This window comes from Chiloscyllium punctatum, chromosome 3 (assembly GCF_047496795.1).
Source record: "Chiloscyllium punctatum isolate Juve2018m chromosome 3, sChiPun1.3, whole genome shotgun sequence".
In the NCBI taxonomy this organism is placed as follows: Eukaryota; Metazoa; Chordata; class Chondrichthyes; order Orectolobiformes; family Hemiscylliidae; genus Chiloscyllium; species Chiloscyllium punctatum.
Genome location: NC_092741.1, coordinates 16909583 through 16930955, shown reverse-complemented (window position 1 = coordinate 16930955; position 21373 = coordinate 16909583). Strand labels below are relative to the sequence as shown.

At 44.7% G+C, this 21373-nt stretch overlaps 1 protein-coding gene and 1 long non-coding RNA gene across 2 annotated transcripts in view; both read left to right on the top strand.

The window, feature by feature from the left end:
- yipf3 (Yip1 domain family, member 3) overlaps nt 1-21373 on the top strand; it is a 788655-nt gene that overhangs the window by 246238 nt on the left and 521044 nt on the right. The window lies entirely within an intron of this gene.
- Nucleotides 5502-20591, top strand: LOC140456151 (uncharacterized). Its single transcript, XR_011953122.1, has 3 exons — nt 5502-6373; nt 7948-8077; nt 18586-20591. It is a non-coding gene; the product is annotated as an uncharacterized lncRNA (long non-coding RNA).

Sequence of the window (21373 nt, the reverse complement as noted above, 5' to 3'; positions counted from 1 at the left end):
TCACAAACCTTATAGAGTTCTTTGAGGGTGTGACTGGAAAAGTTGATGAGGGTTGAGCTGTGGATGTGGTGTATATGGACTTCAGCAAGGCATTTGATAAGGTTCCGCATGGTAGGCTCATTCAGAAGGTCAGGAGGAATGGGATTCAGGGGACCATAGCTGTCTGGATACTGAATTGGCTGACCAACAGAAGACAGCGAGTGGTAGTAGAAGGAAAATATTCTGCCTGGAAGTCTGTGGTGAGTAGTGTTCCACAGGGCTCTGTCCTTGGGCCTCTATTGTTTGTAATTTTTATTATTGATTTGGATGAGGGGATTGAAGGATGGGTCAGCAAGTTTGCTGATGACACAAAGGTTGGAGGTGTCGTTGACAGTATTGAGGGCTGTTATAGGCTGCAGCGGGATATTGACAGGATGCAGAGATGGGCTGAGAGGTGGCAGATGGAGTTCAACCTGAATAAATGTGAGGTGATGCATTTTGGAAGGTCAAATTTGAAAGCTGAGTACAAGATTAAGGATAGGATTCTTGGCAGTGTGGAGGAACAGAGGGATCTTGGGGTGCAGGTACATAGATCCCTTAAAATGGCCACCCAAGTGGACAGGGTTGTTAAGAAAGCATATGGTGTTTTGGCTTTCATTAACAGGGGTATTGAGTTTAAGAGTCGTGAGATCTTGTTGCAGCTCTATAAAACTTTGGTTAGACTGCACTTGGAATACTGCGTCCAGTTCTGGTTGCCCTATTATAAGAAAGATGTGGATGCTATGGAGAGGGTTCAGAGGAGGTTTACCAGGATGCTGCCTGGACTGGAGGGCTTATTTTATGAGGAGAGGTTGACTGAGCTCGGACCTTTCATTGGAGAAAAGGAGGAGAAGAGGGGACCTAATTGAGGTATATAAGATAGTGAGAGGCATAGATAAAGTCGATAGCCAGAGATTATTTCCCAGGGCATAAATGACTAACACGAGGGGTCATAGTTTTAAGCTGGTTGGAGGAAAGTATAGAGGGGATGTCAGAGGTGGGTTCTTTACACAGAGAGTTGTGAGAGCATGGAATGCGTTGCCAGCAGCAGTTGTGGAGGCAGGGTCACTGGGGACATTTAAGAGACTCCTGGACATGCATATGGTCACAGAAATTTGAGGGTGCATACATGAGGATCAGTGGTTGGCACAACATCGTGGGCTGAAGGGCCTGTTCTGTGCTGTACTGTTCTATGTTCTAATATTTGGCCTGCGAACAGGGTACTCATATCAGAACGTTGGAATAGCTCTGCAAAAGGTGTAGAATATTTCACTTCCCACACGGAGTGAGCTCAGGAATCCTGAGAACAATCTGGTTGCACATCAAAAGAATCCGAAAGGAGTACTCTGGATAGGAGGTGTTGGGGAAGCCCACAGTGGCTCCTCCACGTTTGACAAAATGCACTGGGGCCAGGGAAGTGAGGGATGATCACAGAGGATACGCCAAATTCAGCGCTGAATAGACCACACATGAGCCAAGAGAGTTCAGGAGTCAGATTCCACACTACAGTCGAGACAAAAAAATCTGCAGATTCTGGAATCCAAAGTAGACAAACAGGAAGCTGGAAGAACACAGTAAGTCAGACAGCATCAGGAGGTGGAGAAATCCGTGTTTTGGGCATTTCAAAGTTAATACCTGGAACGTTGACTTATCCACCTCCTGATGCAGCCTGGCTTGCTGTGTTCTTCCAGCCTCCTCTTTGTTTACTCCACACGAGAGTAATCACCCTGGGAATGGGTCAGGTCCACACTGAGGGATCCATGCAGGGACCAAGAATAAAGTCAGCTGTATCCAGACTGGATGAAGCTGTGCAGGAGCCAGGAGGGTGACAAAATCCAAGCTGGAAGAATCTGTGTAGGGGCTGAAGAAGGACCATGCCGGTGGGATCTGCACTGAGTATGAAACAAACTTTTAAAGATGCAGTCAGGGAGGGGAATGAGGAAAAGGCTGTAAACTTTGACTGAATGTCAGAGGGCTCCATCACCGGGTTTACAGCAGAACAGTCAAAACTAATGAAGGGAATGCTGAGAGAGGGGTTCAACCCATCGGGCCCCCCCACTCCAGGGGAAATTGTTCATGGATGGTTCTGAAGAATGATAAAGATCAGAAAGGGGGAGTGATCATCATCACTTTATATTTACAGTTGTGTAGATGAGTTAATACTAATACAAGAAGAAACGGTGAGTCAGTGGCTGCAGCAGGTGTCGATGAGGATAAGGTAGAAACAGCTGAAAAATGGGCAGTAGACAGGGACACCCCGTATACTGAATCACAGCTGTGTACCTCACTACACTGCACGAAGGTGGGAACTCACCCTATAGTTAAAGAGGACTCACTGAAAATTAGGGTGTTGTTCATACACAACATCAAAGATTCAATATTGGATTAATAATGAATTTCAAATCTTTGAGAGTGGAGTGAACTATGGTTTTTTTATTCTAATTAAAAACAAGTTTTTGTGCTTTACACCCTCAGGTTGTTCTCACAATCTCAATGAACTGTCGTTTGGCAAATATCAAACTGAACTCAGCTTTTCAGAAATGTTTCAGAGAAATATAGAAAAATTCGAAAATGAGAGATAAATGCTTCGGCTCTGAAGGTGATCTTAAAATTACTGAAAGGCATTGGAGACAATTGAAGACAAATCGTAAAACCAAAGAAAGGATTATCAAATTCAAAAGGTCAGTTTGAAATGAACAGCAGATTTCAGCAGTTTTCCTGAACAATTACAACAACATCACTCAGTGACTTGCCTCCCTCCCCCACCATCTCAGACTCATAGTGAGTTAACTCTTTCTGCTGGCAGCTTCCTTTCAATTCCCCCAGACACCTTCTATATCTCTAAATGTGTATTAATGGAAATTTACAGACATCCCAGTGGGATTTACATTTTAGAGACTTGGCCTTGGCCAGCCAGGACATGTGTTATCTTCTGAGACTAAGTATTTGAGAACGTTTCAGAAATTAGTACTGATAAATAAATTGATAAACAGTGTCATTCAAGCACTCAATGGAGAACTTAACATAAAGTTTAAGCTGTTCAGTGTTCTGATCACCTTAGGAGCTGTTCAGGAATACAGAGGGCTTTACTGCACATTCTCAAATTGCTGGAAGACGTTTTTAAAGACATCCCAAATAAAAATGGGAACTTCCCCATGGTCCAATGGACAGAGCAGACTGTCAAGGCCTGTAGATGTGAAAGACAGGCCATGGGATTGTTAACTTCTTGTCAGACCCTTTATGAAGGACATCACTAAATAGCTGCATCCCAATAAGAATAGATGGGGGAGGGGATGTGGAGTGGAGCTAAAGGGGTTGTATTAGTAGGAGTTGATGAAGTACTAATTATTCAATTCACAGCAAGAATGATTCCACACAGAGGTAGATCCAGGGAAGTGACAAATTCTAAAGGGAACACGTTTGTTTGAATCTGGAATATTTTGAAGAGTGGAATGTGTGAAGGAATTGAGCAAATTCAGTTCCTCCAACTTTTGGTCTTACAGCTGCATTCACGTGGCCATAACGTCCACCCAATTTGCTTTCCCAGTGATGTTTGCGCCATCAGCCAGATGCAACACATTCCATCTCTTCTTCAAAGTAATCAATATCTAGTAATTAATAAGACATAGAATCATAGCATTACTACTGTATGGAAAGGGGCTATTTGTCCCATTGATTCAGGACCAACCCTCCAAAGGGCATCTCACCTGGATCTAACCCCTCACTCTATTCCCATAACTCCACGTTTAACTTGGCTAACCCATCTAGCCGACACATCCCTGGATACTGCATGACAATGTACCACGGCCAATGCACCTAAACGGCACATCGTTCGATATAGGAGCAGAATTAGGCCACTCAGCCCATTGTGTCTGCTCCGCCATTCGATCATGGCTGATGTTTCTCAACCTCATTCTCCTGCCTTTTACCCAGAGCTGTTGGTCCTCTTCAATTGTTAGAAATAGATGAATTATGACCATAGATACGCCACCACCGGAAACAGTAACCAGGGGAGAATAAGTATCAGCACAACAGTGACGAGTGATAGCAATTACAAAACTCGTTTTCCCAGGTTTCAGAGTTCCTGTGAACCAACTGACAGAGGGTTAATGGTTTGTGAATCCATTCCAAAGTTAGAACAAAGAATATTTTACATAGTCAATGAGTTGGAGCATTTCCCCAACACATGATATAACTAAGCTGTATTCAAAATTCTCTTCATCGAACAGTTTCTAAAGATTGTAGCTCAGTGTTCAAACTGCAGATCCACCTGTAGGTGCTGAGGAGTCAGTCAGTGCATTCACCAGTGATCTGAGAGAACACCAAGATGCTGAGAGTCTTCTTAACTGTGTCTGTCCTGTTTGGACATCAAATTGCTGCTAAGGACATAGAGCAGGTAGTGATTGACCTCTGTACTCATGTTGACTGTCCAGAGCCAGAACAAGTCATCCAGGACAAGGTCAGTACAGCTGAGAGTTTCCTCTGTTCTGTCATGTTTGTACCAGTGGAAATTATTCCATGTTGTTTTTAGTCCCTAACCTGCAGTGCACCGACAGTGCACATCCCAACCCTGAACCATGAGACTGGACTGAAATTACTCCTCGGGCCTCATTAACACTTTCTACATGAGCTGCCATCCCCTGCCTGGCTCCCACTGCCAGCTTGTGCAGTAAGAAGAATATCAGGGCTTCCATCTCCAGCAGCAGGTGAAGGGAGGTGTCAGTCTGCTCACAGAGAGGGGGATTAATTCAGGGTAATACCAGATTTAAGACAGGACTCTTCTGACAATTCCAGTAAATGTGCATATTTGGGGAGTTGTAGTCCAGTATAAGTGATGACAAAATATTGATAAGAGAGAGAAGAATAGACTTTGGCAGCGTACCAGACAGGAATTTACATATTACAAGAGCTTGTGCAAGCAGAAAGGACAGAAGCAAAAATAGTTGTTAAACTCTGAGAAGCAAAGGTAGGAAAATGCCAGGGAAGAGGGAAGTGGGAGGTATATAAACACACACATTGAAGCTGTCTTCAAACAATAGTATTTTATTAAAAACATGAATAGTGGAATGCCAAATATCTGAAGAGACTGTGGAATTACTCGGTAAAGAAGAAAGTAAATATGAGAAAATCTCCAGGATTAAACACCTGATAAATTCCCAGCACTTGTAACCTGCATCCTAGGATTCTTAAAGAAGTTGACTGTAGGACGACTGGATCCAATGGTTTGTGATCTTCTGTACTGCCCAGATTCTCTAACAGCATCAACAGATTAGTAAGTGACCACTGTATCATTGGTGTTCAAGACTGGAGGGAGAGAGGAAACAGGGAACTCCAGGCAGGTTAGTGTGACATGAGTCACCAAGAAGAAGGACAATAAGGTAAAGGGTAAACAGACCACAGCCACCAGAGTGTGGAGGATCAGGCCATGCAATTGCTGGGTGAGAAGAACACCCTGTTGTGTTCGGGGTTGGTATAGTCAGGGAGATAACATTCTGTACGGTCACCATGGAGCAGTCTGCAGGTTGCACTGCCTGACCCTGGGTCTGGCTAAAAGCTGGAGAAGGGAATGCAGGAGGAGCAGGATCTGATTGATCCATGTAGGAGCAAATGACATGGGTAGACCCAAGAACAAGATGTTTCAGGGAATCCGGGCAGCTCGGATTCAAAGAGGGAAAAGGCAAAGAGTAAAGTGAAACAGGATATGTAAAGTTGGCAGGCTGTAATCTGGAGGAGTGTTACATGGATCAGTGCCAGGACCTCAGCTACTGACAATCTATATCAGAGGACTGAGTGTCATGTATTTGTTGATGACACAAAGCCAGGTGGAAATGTAAGTTGCTAAGAGGACAATGAGAATCTGGCAAGAAATCTAGGTAGGTTAAGTGAATGGGCAACACATGGGCAGATGGAGTATAATGCTTTGGAGAAATAAACATGGAAAACACAGAAACTCAGCAGGTCTGGCAGCATCTGCGGAGAGAGAAGCAAACTTAATTATTTCAAGCTGACATGACTTTATTTCGATAAGACTCGAAACATTTACTCACTTTCCACATGTGCTGCCAGACCTGTTGAATTTGTCTGCCACTTTTGCTTTTTATTTTTGATTTCCAGCATCTACCGTATTTTGCTTTGATGTAACTGCTTTGGGAAATGGGGTCAAATCCCATAATGGTCGCTGGAATTGGATTGGAAAATCTACTCTCTATAATGGTGACCACGGAACTGTTATCAATTATTGTCAGCCACAATGTCCTATAGAACAAGAAATCTACTATCTTTATCTGGACTGATCTACATGTGACTTAATCCACACGAATGTGCATGACTCTCAAATCCTCTCCAAACTGACCAGGTAAGTGACTCAGATCAAAGAATTCGGGATAGGCAACAACCGAAGGGTTTGCCAATTAAACCCACATCCTCTAAAAAATACATTTTCAAACATGGAATTTGAAACAGCCTTTATTGAAAGAGTTGAAGAGCAAGAATGAGAAGGCCTTGCTGCATTTGTACAGGGAGCTTTGGTGAGACTGCGTCTCAAGTACTGTATGCAGTTTTGCTCTTTTTTGAGCAAAGAATGTACTTGTCTTGAAGATAATGCAGTGAACATTCACTGCAGTAATTCTTCACTGCACTGGTAACACTGTGCACCCTATTGCCATGATGCATTGACAGAGAATAGAGAGTGGATGGTGACATTGATGAACAGGCACAAGAATCAAATGGGTTGTGTTTTCCAAGATGGTGTCAAACTTCTTGAATGTTGTTGGAGGAGGCAAGTTAAAGTCTTCACTCACACTCCTGCACTGTGGCTTGCAGATGGTAGACAAGTATGGGGAAGAAAGGTCAGCTATTCACTGCAGAATTCAGAGTCTTTGAATCTCACTTGGAACCAGACCATTGATTTGGCTCAGCCAGATCAATGGTAAAACCCAGAATATTGGTGGATTCGGCAATGACAATGCAAATGAATGTCGAGGAGAAATGTTTGGATTTTACTTTACTTCCAATTTTTCTCAAAGGCTGATGGCATTTTGCTGATCATATCACATTGACCTGTTTGTCTAACAAATCTGTTCAAGGAACAGCTACTGTGCGCAAGTTCAACACAAATTTCTGATAAAATCAACACATGACTAAACAGCTTAGATTTTTCCACTTAGGTTAAGGAACAAGGAATCCAGTCACAGCATTCAGTATTCCTGTTCATTGCAATATTGTCTTTGATATGCCCTAGGTAAATCACTCTTGCTTTTATGAATTCCCTTTTGGCCAGACATATTATAAAGTCAACAAACTGCAATCGCTTGAGCACACCCTCTAATTGCCTTATAAATTCCTTCCATTAGTTACTGTATTCTCTAAATAACCTTCACAATTAGGTACTTCAACTGTGACTTGATTCACCAGTGTTTAGAAAGTGGCTGGGACATGTTTAAACCCAAATGGCATGACTTAACATTGGTATAACCAATTTGATGTTACAAAGGTAGATATCTCTTTAACCTTTGGTGTTTTGGGCTGTGACCACCTGCTCAGGAAGCAATCAAATGCTTGTTACTGTGTTGAACCCTCCTAAGTCCATAACAATTGATGTTGATTAAAATGTCTTTCAAAAGATTGCCACTGGGAAGAATTGCTCTAAAGAAATCTAGGCAATGCTAATTATTTTCCAGAATTCAGCCTCACTGTTCAAATAAAGCAATGCACAATATTGAACCCACAATGTATTCCAGTAACTTGTTTCTTCAACTGCACCTATCTTCCTACATAGCTTCCTTGGTCTCAAACAGTACCTTCTCCCCATTTTAATTCACCGTACAAAAAGCTAAAGTAGTCCTTTAACTTTAGGACAGTTCTCTCAACTTGTTTTTGGTGTAGGTTTAGTTTTCTCATGTGATAACACAATTCCTCTTCTTGTTTTAGAATTATAAAGAGATGCAATACCCAGCCATCCAATGGATTGAAACAAGGGTTGATGGAAAGGATCTGGTTTGTGCAGTGGAGATTGGTTTGAAAATTCTTCTCAATTATGCAGCTTTTAACAATGCTGAAGGTACATGACATATTCCTTTATATTATTACAGGATGTGAAAAGAATCATTTACTCTGTAACTTATCTTGTTTGAAACCTTCTGCACAGACTGACCCAATGACCAATGAATTTGCCAATGTGATCACACTGTCAGTTTGAATCCTGTTTTGATAAATGCAGCTCTATGGTCCTACAATCTGGGGAGTGGCAGGTGTGTTTCAAACACAGTGAGCTGACTGTTCCCAGGGTCTGACTGATGTGGGCTATCGGGTGAGAAGTCCCACGAAGCCAAACACAACTCGAGCAAGCAACTCGCTGGATCTTTTGTGCTTTTGCTGAGTTGTTAGGCAGCAGCAAGTTGCTAATTAAAGGGGATTCTAGGTTGTTAAATGCCTTATTAATGCTGCAATTCACCTCATTAATACACAGCTTCTTCCTTTGCTAAAAGCACTGAACAAACTAGATGCTGAGAATTCTCAGCGTGAAAGTCAGGGCGGATTCCTGATGCCTTCAGCCTCCGTGGTACTCATCACCAAACAGCATCTTACAGCAAGACCCAAGGGAACCAGGCACATGCATTCTGTATCCACAAACATTGGCAAATATCAAATGCCAACCTCTCCTGACCATCTTGGCCTCTGTTCAATCTGCAGGATGCTCAGAAAGCACAGAACTGCATCATAGGATGTCTCAGCAAATAGCATTGAGAGGATACTTTGGGTGGGATGGCCACCCACCTTACAGATTGGACCAGGCTGCCTCTCAGGTTTATCACTTTCTCTTCGCGCTCACTCAATTAGCACCTACCCACATGCTTGTGCTTTTCCTGGCTGTGCCAGGTTGTGCAGTCACACAAACAGGCAGTTTGCCTTGCTACTTAGCAGCTCTCAGTCAGAAGGGGACACACATCTTTCTAGATGACCGAGTGCTACATCAGCCTCACACCCACACTACTTACTAATGCCAGCACCTTCTGTGGCAAACACTCATTGTGAAGGCAGCTACCAACTTGCCATGTCTTAGTGGAGTAGTCCTTAGTGCAGGCCATAGTGACACTCATCATTCAGGGTTCCTGATACAGTAAATCAGGCACAGCCAAGGACACCAGTCCAGGGGATTGACCACAGTGAGGCACCTGCTCAGGGAGTTCTCAGTCGGGAGGGTCAGTACCTCTGTACTGACCTGAAGAAGGGCTCATGCCCGAAACATCAATTCTCCTGCTCCTTGGATGCTGCCTGACCTGCTGCACTTTTCCAGCAACACATTTTCAGAACAGTACCTCTGTAATCTGGACAGTGGATCGATCAGTCCAGTGGATCCATTAGTCAGTACAGGGGTGTGGAGGGTGGGGGGGGACAGGTCTCCCTAATCCCTGGCTCCCTTTGTGTTGTACAGCTCACTGCATCAGGCATCACTGACCAACTCATTCCCACCAGCACGAGCCAAGAAAAAAAGAATCAAGATGTTTGAAGATGTGGGGAAATATTGTCAGCTGAAACCACCATCTTACAAATACCTTGTTCATCTTGATCTCACGTGCTGCAACGGCTCTCACAGACATCAATCCATGGTCCATCGTGTATAGACATGGAGTTAGGCTTCATGCTGCCACTATCACATTCAGGGCGACACAGAGACTCAAACAAACAGAGGTAGTTGCATAACAATCAAATTTATACAAACCTGACACCGCCATCTTACCCCAACTCATCCTGTGTGCACCAACCTCATAGACCGGGAACATCACACTGCCCGGTTCTACCTCCTTCCCAAGATCCACATTGTCTCATTGTCTCAGCATGCTCCTGCCCCACTGAACTCATCTCTACCTAGCTCGACAACGTCCTATCCCCCATAGTCCAGGAACTCCCCACATACGTTCGGGACACCACCCACGCCCTCCACCTCCTCCAAGACTTCCGTTTCCCTGGCCCCCAACGCCTCATCTTCACCATGGATATCCAATCCCTCTACACCTCCATCCGCCATGACCAGGGCTACCAAGCCCTCCATTTTCTCCTCTCCCGACATCCCCAACAGTACCCTTCCACCGACACTCTCATTCGTTTGGCCAAACTGGTCCTCACCCTTAACAATTTCTCCTTCGAATCCTCCTACTTCCTCCAGACCAAAGGGGTAGCCATGGGCACTCGAATGGGCCCCAGCTATGCCTGTCTCTTTGTTGGCTATGTAGAACAGTCGATCTTCCGTAATTACACCGGCACCACTCCCCACCTCTTCCTCCGCTACATTGATGACTGCATTGGCGCCACCTCATGCTCCCGCGAGGAGGTTGAGCAATTCATCAACTTCACCAACACATTCCACCCTGACCTTAAATTTACCTGGACCATCTCTGACACGTCCCTCCCCTTCCTGGACATCTCCATCTCCATTAATGACGACCGACTTGACACTGACATTTTTTTACAAACCCACCGACTCCCACAGCTACCTGGATTACACCTCTTCCCACCCTATTTCTTGCAAAAATGCATCCCGTATTCCCAATGCCTCCGCCTCCACCGCATCTGCTCCCAGGAGGACCAGTTCCACCACAGAACACAATTTCCCTTCTCACGTGGTTAAAGATGCCCTCCAACGCATCTCATCCACATCCTGCACCTCCGCCCTCAGACCCCACCCCTCGAACCATAACAAGGACAGAACGCCCCTGGTGCTCACCTTCCACCCTACCAACCTTTGCATAAACCAAATCATCCGCCGACATTTCCGCCACCTCCAAAAAGACCCCACCACCAGGGATGTATTTCCCTCCCCACCCCTTTCCGCCCTCCGCAAAGACCGTTCCCTCTGTGACTACCTGGTCAGGTCCACGCCCCCCTACAACCCACCCTCCCATCCTGGCACCTTCCCCTGCCACCGCAGGAACTGCAAAACCTGTGCCCACACTTCCTCCCTCACCTCCATCCACGGCCCTAAAGGAGCCTTCCCCATCCATCAAAGTTTTATCTGCACATCCACTAATATCATTTATTGTATCCATTGCTCCCGATGCGGTCTCCTCTACATTGGGGAGACTGGATGCCTCCTATCAGAGCGCTTTAGGGAACATCTCCGGGACACCCGCACCAATCAACCACACCGCCCCATGGCCCAACATTTCAACTCCCCCTCCCACTCTGCTGAGGACATGGAGGTTCTCGGCCTTCTTCACCGCCGCTCCCTCACCACCAGAAGCCTGGAGGAAGAGCACCTCATCTTCCGCCTCGGAACACTTCAACCCCAGGGTATCAATGTGGACTTCAGCAGTTTCCTCATTTTCCCTTCCCCCACCTCACCCTAGTTCCAAACTTCCAGCTCAGCACTGTCCCCATGACTTGTCCTACCTGCCTATCTTCTTTTCCACCTATACACTCCACCCTCCTCCCTGACCTATCCCCTTCATCCCTCCCCCACTCACCTATTGTACTCTATGCTACTTTCTCCCCACCCCCATCCTCCTCTCACTTATCTCTCCACCCTTCAGGCTGTCTGCCTTTATTCCTGATGAAGGGCTTTTGCCCGAAACGTCGATTTTACTGCTCCTCGGATGCTGCCTGAACTGCTGTGCTCTTCCAGCACCACTAATCCAGAATCTGTGTGTACCAACGTCCAATTTCTAACACTTTGATATCCCGATGCTGCCCCTTTTGCAAGGTTATGTTGTCCTTGTTTCTTTTCAAGAGGGGTTGGAAAGTCAGTGATGCTGAAGTGACTAACAGACACTGCCCAAAGTCAACAATCAGAGGACTCCTTAAGATTTGTTTTAAAACAGTTGTACAATGAAAGGGGAGTGGCCGTTCTCCCAGTTCAGGTTTTGTTTCTAGGTTGGTTTAGTTTTAGCCGGCAGTCAGAAACTGCTGGTGACTTAGAGAAGCAGCTACAGTGAAAAGAGGTTCCATGCTTCAACAGAGGTCTTGCCTGAAGTTTCTCTCTGAAACCTCTCCAGCCTGTAAGACACTTGTTTGAATTTACCTTTTGCCAAGGGGTGCATTTATACAATGTTGTAGGAATTGGAACAGCTCCTTTTTTAAGTTGTGATATCGTATCCGTTGGTTTATCAAATAAATTAAGTTATTCCAAATTCTGTTTTGTTTGGTGTTTCAAGTGCAGTGTGTAAATAAAATCTGTTTGACTTGAAGCTGAGTGGTTTAACCATCTGCATCACTCCTGGAATATCCAGCTCACACCTGCGTTTTAAAGGGAAAAAAATTATTTGGGTCCGAGCTACCTTCTCAAAATGTTTTGAAGGGGTCTGGCCCGTTCCAGCATCTTTATAACTTTCTCCAATTCTAATGCAAGGTTCATAGAATCCCTGCAGTGTGGAAGCAATCCATTTGGACTGGCCGGTTCAAACAGAGTGGGACATCACTGTCCCGATATCTGATTGGTAGAGAGGTTGGTGGATAATTCATTCAGGAGTTGACTCAATTAACTTTCCTGGTTTTGAGGCCAGGGGTGTCTCTCTGTCTCTCCCACCTCAGCAGTGAGACAAAGAAATGGAAATTCCAGTCATGAACTCCATTTCTCTTCTCCCCTCCCCCCAACAAAACCAGGTCTGATGATCACTTCTCGTATTCAATAAAAGGCAGGACAAAGTCAGTAGGTGGTCAAAAGATGCATCGAATTCTTGGTTTTAAAATGAGAAGAATGGAATGCATCAGTAAAGAAGTTCTGCTAAACCTACATGAAACACTGGTTAGGCCTTTACAAGAGAGTGTGGAGTTTAATACTGAGCACTACGTTTTAGCAAGGAGGCCAAGGCCCAGGAGAGAATGCTGGAGAGATTTACTGCATTAATATCAGGTCTGCAGGGCCTCTGTGTGGAGGGACTGCAGAAGTTGGGGTTACTTACCTTAGAGCAGAAAGGGTTAATAAGTGATTGGAGAGAGCTATTCAAAACCATGAAGGGTAAAGGGGGAGAAACTGTGGGAGAGGTGTTAATGATAAGAGTATGTGAATTTCAGTTGTTGTAACAAGGAAATGACATCATCGTAGGAAATGACATCACCAACCTAAGGAAATATAAACACACAAATAGAAAGCAGGCCATGCCACTAGTGCTTCATCTGGGGGCTCACTGATGATAATACCTGGTATGGTGACGAAACGTCTGAAAACAAACCTTCTAGCTCAGTGAGCAAACCTACATCCAGTTACAACAATGTGCTGTTGTCAAGGGGCTGGTTAGCTGACTTTGTTGTACAGCTGGCTTGAGGTGCAGCCTAATGCCAACAGCATGGGTTCATGTCCTGCACAGGCTGAGGTCACCATGAAGGAAAACTTCCTCAAACTCTCCTTTTACATTAAGTGTGGTGACCCTCGGGTTAAACCACCACCAGTTCTCTCTCATGAGACAGTAGCCCTATCTACGGTCTGGAGGAGCTGGTTTGGACTGGAATGTACAAAATTAAAAATTACCCAACTCCAGCTTATTTTCCAACAGGTTTATTTGGGAAGCACTAGCTTTCAGATTGTCAACCACCTGATGAAGGAGCAGCACTCCAAAAGCTAGTGCTTTCGAATTATGATGTAGCAGTGATGGAGATCTGGCTCAAGGCAGTGAAAGGCTGCACGTTAAATAAGCTGCTCAGGAAGGGAAGGGAGACAAGGCAGTGGTGCTGTCGCTGTACTGGAACAGCTTGGCTCGGAATGTGGCAAATTCATGAGCACGAGTCTGCAGTCCCACTGCCAGAGTGTTGTCAGGGCCCACAGCCTTTGTGGTATCCAGTGCCGCCAACCATTTCTTGATATTGATGTGGAGTAAATCAAATTGGCTTCAGATGAGCATCTGTGATGCTGGGGACCACTGGGGAAGGTAGAGATGGATCATCCACTCGGCACTGCTGGTGAAGATTGCTGCAAAAGGACAAAGCCTTGTCCTTTTGCATTCATCTGCTGGTCTCTCCCATCCCTGAGGAGAGGGAATATTTGTGGAGCCTCTCCCTCCAGTGAGCTGTTTAATTGTCCACCACCATTCACAACTGGATATGACAGGACTGCAGAGCTTCCATCTGATCCGTTGGCTGTGGGATCCCTTAGCTCTGTCTATCACTTGCTGCTTGTGGTATTTGGCACGCATGTAGTCCTGTTTGTAGCTTCTAGGAGAAAGTGAGGTCTGCAGATGCTGGAGATCAGAATCGAAATGTTTGGTACTGGAAAAGCACAGCCAGTCAGGCAGCATCTGGGGAGCAGGAAAGTCGACATTTTGAGCATAAGCCCTTCATGCCCCACATTCTTGATGAAGAGCAGATGCTCGAAACATTGACTCTCCTGCTCCTGCTCCTTGGATACTGCCTGACCAGCTGATTTGTAGCTTCACCAGGTCAACACCTTATTTTAAAGGTATGCCTGGTCCTGTTCATTGTATGCCCTCTTGCACTCTCCATTGAACAAGGGTTGATCCCTGGCTTGATGGTATTGGTAGGGTGAAGATAGAAGCGGAAATTTCTGGAAAAGCTCAGGAGGTTTGGCAGTATCTGGGGAGGAAAATCAGAGTTAACATTCCGGGTCATTGTTATGAGGAAGAGCACTTAATCCAAAACATTAACTCAAGATTTCTCTCCATAGAGGCTGCCAGACCTGCTGAGCTTTTCCAGCAATTTCTGTTTTGTTTCTGATTTACAGCACCTATCGTGTTTTTGGTTTTCATTGGGTAGAGTGGGGAATAGGCTTGGCTGTGATTGGCTTGGATTTTGTTGGAGGATGATTCTACTGCTGTTGATAGCCCACAGTGCTCATGACGGCTGGTCTTGTGTTGCCAGATCATTCAACCTCTGTCCCATTTAGCACGATTAGAGACAAAAAGAAAGGCTGCAGATGCTGGAATCCAAAGTAGACAGGCAGGAGGTTGGTAGAACACAGCAAGCCACGATGACAGTGCCACACAGCAAGATGGAGGGTATTCTTAATGTGAAGGTAGGTCTTTGTCTTCACATGGACTGTGCAGTGGTCTGCAGCTGCAGCCGGCAGATTAGTGAGCACGAGGTCAAGTATGTCTTTCCCTCTTGTTGGTTCCCTCACCACCTGCCACAGACATGTTTTACCAGCAATGTCCTGGAGAAGTGGACCAGATCGCTCACCACTTTTGGTGGTGGACACCGAAATCCACCACCCAGCATATATTCTGTGCCCTTGTTACCCTCCGTGCTTCCTCCAAGTGGTGTTCAACATGGAGGAGCACAGATACATCAGCTGTGGGTGGACAGTCCATGGGAATCAGCCAGAGGTTTCCTTGCCTACATTTGACTTGATACCATGAGACTTCATGGGATCAGGAGTTAATATTGAGGACTCTGAGAACAACTCGCTCCCTGGTATATGTAACAGTGCTGCCACCTCTGCTGTGTCTGTCCTGATGATGCTGCAGGACATCCAGAGGCTGTGATAATGGCTCATCATCTGAGAACACAACTGCTCCTCCACATTCACATTCACATGGAGCTGGCTCCTGCTTTTCCAAAATTCATCATATTTCTTGAAAAGAAAGTCATGACCTTTAATTTGTGGAAGATCCAATGTTTCCTTGAGCTGTCTGATGTTCTATTTTACTGTCATTATTTTCAACAGCTTTTCACCAGCTCTACCCTCCCCTTACCCATAAATGGCATTGTTCCAATGTGACTCGCCACCAACACATTGAGGACATTTTCCATAAATGTGTCTCGGCAATGGGTATCAGTGCGATTTATTGTTCACAGAGCTGCTCAGAATTGGGCACAGGTCAAAGATCAGCCCTGCAGTAGTTGGTATTATTTGACATTAAGGTGCCATTTAAAGGTTTCATCCAAATGCATAAGTCATGACAGGAGAGCTCAAAGCCATGGTGTGCTCTTCCTGCTCTACGTGGGAAGCTGACCACATTTCCAGTGCCCAGGGCTAGCATTGGAGCAGGAAGGGTCTCAGCTGCAGCTCCTTGAAGCTCAGCTTTCAGAACTGGAGCAGTGTCTGGAGACACTGTAGATCATCCATGAAGCTGAGAGTATAGTGAATAATACACACAGGGAGATGGTCACACTGCAGGCTCAGATTCCACAGGCAGAAAGGGAATGGGTGAGCACCAGGCAGAGTAAGGGGCTGGGCAGGCAGTGCAGGAACCCCCTGTGGCTATTTCCTGCAAAACAGACACTTTGGATACTGTCGGGGGGAATGGTCCCTCAGAGAGGACCAGTAACAGCCACATCTGTTTCCCATGGTTCACCCTGTAGCAAAGGAGAGGAGGGGCAAGTGTGAGAATGTAATAGCTATCGGGGATTCAACTGGAAGGGGAATAGATGGATGTTTCTCTGGCAACAAATGAGATTCCAGGATCGGATGCTGCCTCCTTGGTGTTTGGGTCAAGGATGTCTCAGAATGACTACAGGAAATCCTGGAGGAGGAGGGTGAACAGCCAGTGGTCATGGTACACATTGGTCTCAATGACAGAGGGTAAAATATGGCATGAGGTCCTAAATGCAGAATAAAGGGCGTTAGGAAGTAAGTTGAAGGTATGACCTTAAAGGTTGTGATGTCAGGATTACTACTATTGCCACGTGTGAGTCAAGAGTAGAAAGTCCAGGAGATTATAATTGAACACGTGCTGGAAAGGTGGTGCAAGGGGAGGGTTGCAGATTCCTGGGACATTGGGACTGGTCCTGGGGAAGTGGAACCAGTACTAACTGGATGGGTTACACATCGGTCAGTGATCTCAGGTTCAGGAAAACGCTACAGGACTTCCTCAGGATAATGTCCTTGGCCCAAACATCTTCAGCTGTTTCATTAATAATCCTCCTTCCATTATAAGGTCAGAAGTGGGATATTCAGTAATGATTACACAATGTCCAGCACCATTTGTCACTCATCAGATGTTAAAGCAGCCCTTGTACAAAGCAGCAAGACCTGGGCAGTATCCAGGCTTGGGCTGACAAATGAGAAGTAACATTCAATACAAATGATAGGCAATGACTGTCTCCAACAGGGGAGAAAGTGACCATTGTCACTTGACATTCAGTGGTGTTACTATCCCTGAATCCTCCACTATCTACATCCTGGGAGTTCCCATTGACCAAAAAATCAACTGGACTAATCATATAACTACTGTGGCTACAAGAACAAGTCAGAGGTATCCTGCAACAAATAACTCACCTATTAACTCTCCAAAACATGTCCATCATCTACAAGGCAAAAGTGTGATGGAATATTGCCCACCTGACTGCCATTGGGCAGCTCCAATATCACTCAAGCAGCTTGACACCATCCCCATCAAAGCAGTTCACTTGATTGGCATCAAATTCACAAGCATCTACTCTCTCCACCGACACATGGTAGCTGCGATATGTACCATCTACACGATGCACTGCAGAAATTCAAGAGGAATCCTTCAACAACAAAGTAAAACAAAGAACTGCGATGTTGGGAATATAAAACAGAAATGGAAAGTTCTGGAGAAACTCAACGGGTCTCACAATATCTGTGGAAAAATAATCTGCGATGATGGTACACTGGACTTGAAATGTTAGCTCTGTTTTTACTCTCCACAGATGCTTCTCGACCTGCTGAGTTTCTCCAACACTTTCTGCTTTTGCTACGAAGATAGCACCTTCCAAACCCATGACATCCCCACCCCCTGACCTCACCTGGAAGGAGAAGGGCAGCAGATACGTGGGATCACCACCACCTGCAAATTCCTGAATTGGAAATCTATTACCGTCCTTTCTGTTTCTCTGGGTCAAATTCCTGGAACACCCCCCCCCAGAGCGGGATTGTGTATGTACCTACACCAAATAGACAGAAGTAGTCTGGGAGGCAGCTAAATGCCACCTTCTCAAGGGCAGGTCGGGATGGGCAATAAATACTCATATAGCCCATGAATAAAGATTTTAAAACATCCTCCTGACATCACCTTCAGAAACGGTTCCCTCTCATTCTTGTCCCATGAGTCAGCGAGAACAGCTTTTTTTTTGTCTCCCTTACCTAACTCATGTCACTGTCTGGTACAGCTCCAACCAATTGTCCAAGGACAATTTTCCCAGCTTTTCCACCCTAAACCTATTGGTAAAATCCCTCTGCATCCTCACAAGGTGCAAGTATCGTTCCTAAAGTGTGAGTGATTATCACTTCACACAAAGCTTAAGCTGTGACCTAACCAGCAGTTTACAAAGCTTCAGCATGATCTCCCCCCATTTGTACTCACTACCCCCAGTAATGAAGCTCAAAGTCCCCCATGCTTCCTTAATATGTGCTGCATCTTTCAATGGTCAATATCCCTCAGATCTCCCTGCTCCTGGTGCCTTTCCGTCATTGATAATGATTCCCAACATCCCTTTTTCCAGAGTGCCTCACCTCACACTTCCCTGTCCTAATTTCCATCTGCCACATGTCTGCCCATTCTGCGAGGTTATTGATGACATTCCTGTAGCTGGGATTGCACTGAATGGTGGAGGGTTCTCAATGGCCTGAATGGCTGTCACCTGTTCATATTGTGCTGTTAATCTACTCAGATCCAGGCAGACGTTGTCACGAATGAAATGCCTATATTCATATTGCAGGGCAGTTGATAGGAAACTGGAAGAGAAACAATATGAAGAACATGTGCTTGAATTCCTGAAGGATCTGGAAGAAGGATTTGGAACCAACCCTTTGAACCAGGAATATTTTCTCTTAATTTCTTTCGCAGAAGTGGGCTAATGGATATAGCTTTTCTTAAAGCTTCCAAATGATTTCCTTTTTCTGGAAGGTTTTGTTCCCTTTACTGTTTTATATATAGCAGTCAATATAACATTTTACAGTCAATCATGCTTAACTCTGTCTTAAACTGTTTTATTCATGTGCAAGGTACATCTTGGCTTTAACCTGGATTAGCATGCATTATTATAGTCTCCTTATATATGAAAGGATTTACTTAATTGTTGGGATTTAGACTCAAATTCCAGAGAAAAAAAGTTTGTGTTATGCAATGATCATGCTGGTAAGAAGGACAACATTAAATGCAAACCAAAGAGAATGATTATACAATAAGGGTTAAGGTTAGCACTAAACATTTCACTCATTGAGGCATACCACAGTACACAGGTTCAGGACATGTGGGTCTGTCTTTCCATCAACACCCAAACATCTGACATTCTTTGAACTTGATCTGTTGACTCATAAAATACTTTGACGTTTTCGCTTAAGTCAATTTAGCCCAAACAGACACCCAAAACCCTCTTGCAGCTTGAACACTTCAACTTTAATTTCCCAGTCTACCTCAACCCCTGTCACCACAGCTACTCACAGATTGTCTCTCTCGCTCTCTCTTTTTTGCTCTCACTCTCTCTCTCTCTCCATCCCTCTTCACGTCTGCAGCTACAGCTTAATACTCTGTTCTAAGAACTTCTTAAAAGAGCCTTTTTCTTTCACTTTCTATACAAGCAGTTGCCATTAACCTGAACACAGGATTTTATACTGATCTAATACACACAACCTGGATGTTTTATGGGAAATCTTCAACCTGTCTCTACATTACTTATGGAAAATCCCTTCGACTATGACAATGAACCATCAACTGATAATGCTCCTGCCCATTTGCTATGATGAACTCCAACCTTTCTCTCTCAGAAAGACCTCGTTTTTGCAAGTGTGCTCCTGGTAAGGCTCCTGGCACACTCACCTTTTTATATCCCCTTCTCTGTCCTGCCTGAAAACTCTGTGTCCAGGGATGTTGAGCTGCCATCCTTGCCTCTCTTTTAGCCAATAATCTATTATAGCAATTATAAATAAAGTAAGGGATATGATTCTTAAGAGAGGGAAGAAGCTCGGGGACCTGGATGTTTGTAGTTTATTATCTGCCTCATGAACAGTCATTGCATTCCCCTACAGGGTAAGTACATCCTTCCTTATGTAAAGAGACCAAAAGATTGTGATCCCACATTTACCACTGAAGTGAGAGATTCGTACTCTTCACTCCCATTGTAGTGAAGACCAGCATGCCCTTTGTTTTCTTCATAGTTTGCTGAATGCGTACATGAACTTTCAAACCACACATTAACCAGACATTAGGTTCCAGCTCTGGTCACTCTGACTGTCCCTGACAGAGCAGTCCTGGATGATCATGTTCCTTTTAATATCCTTTATAGTGAGGATTTCTGTTCAAATCTAAGTTATTGGTCAGTGTTTCAGATTCATTTCTGACCAACCACCTCTGTGGGGCATTGGTGACATCAGTTTAAAGTCTTCTTACAGCACGTACTGAGGGTTAAATTCTATTATAGATGGGAAGCTGAGTCCTTCACTGGGAAACAGGGATTAAATGTTCTTTAATCTTGTTTGAAATTAATGAATTGTGCACAGCCTGAAACAGGGATGTTCCTGGTGATGGATTATATTTCCTTTTAATCTCAGTCATGTTGGGTCAGAATGTTTCACATTGATGTGGTCAGAGCACATTGACAGTGGGAGGGATTACAGAACCTGATGGTTTGAGGTTGGTCGGTGCTGGAATTGCCCTGTGTCTGTGTTTTTCTAACTGCTGGGAATTTTTTTCTCACTGTGAAATAAAGATGGTGATGTATCACAACACTTGGTTTCCTGTTCAATTCTTATTCAAAGGGAAATCCAGATCACTGCTCACATCACAATTTTAATATTATACACAGCCTTCCACATTTCAGTGAAATCAATGTGTCAAAGTATTGAAGATTAAAATGGATAATTCTCTTATTTCAGAAAATGAACCTGCTCTAATGGAGGGTATTTGTCCCACTGTGTACATGAACCATGGGCAAGGTGAGATTAATGAGAGCACAGTCCCCTTATCAGGTAGAGTAGGACTGCGAAAGCTTGGGATTTCCAGTGAACCTGTTGGATTATAACCTAGTTTTGTGTGACTTCTGACCATATCCAGTAAGAGACAATTGACCATCATCGTTTGAAGTTCAGTCATGTTCCCATCGCCTGATTCCCCCACTATTAACACCCTGGAGGTTACCATTGACCAGAAACTGTCTTGATATGATAATTCACTGCGAGTCATTGAAAGCAGGTCAGAAACTAGGAATTCTGCAGTGAGTAACTCACCATCTAACCTCCCAAAGCCTGTTCAAGGCACAATTCAGGCATAAGATTGGAATACTCTCCAAGATGTGCTCCAGAGCCTCACCAAAGCTCCTTGGATAGAATCTTCCAAACCCTCAACCATTTCCATCTTGAAGGACAAGGACAATGGATACATGGGATTACCATAAACTACACGTTCCCCTCCAAACCACTCACCATCCTGATATGTTGATATAATACTGGTGTGAAGATTCACTTTCAATCCAACATTAAACACACTTCACTGGAGTACTCTAAATGCGG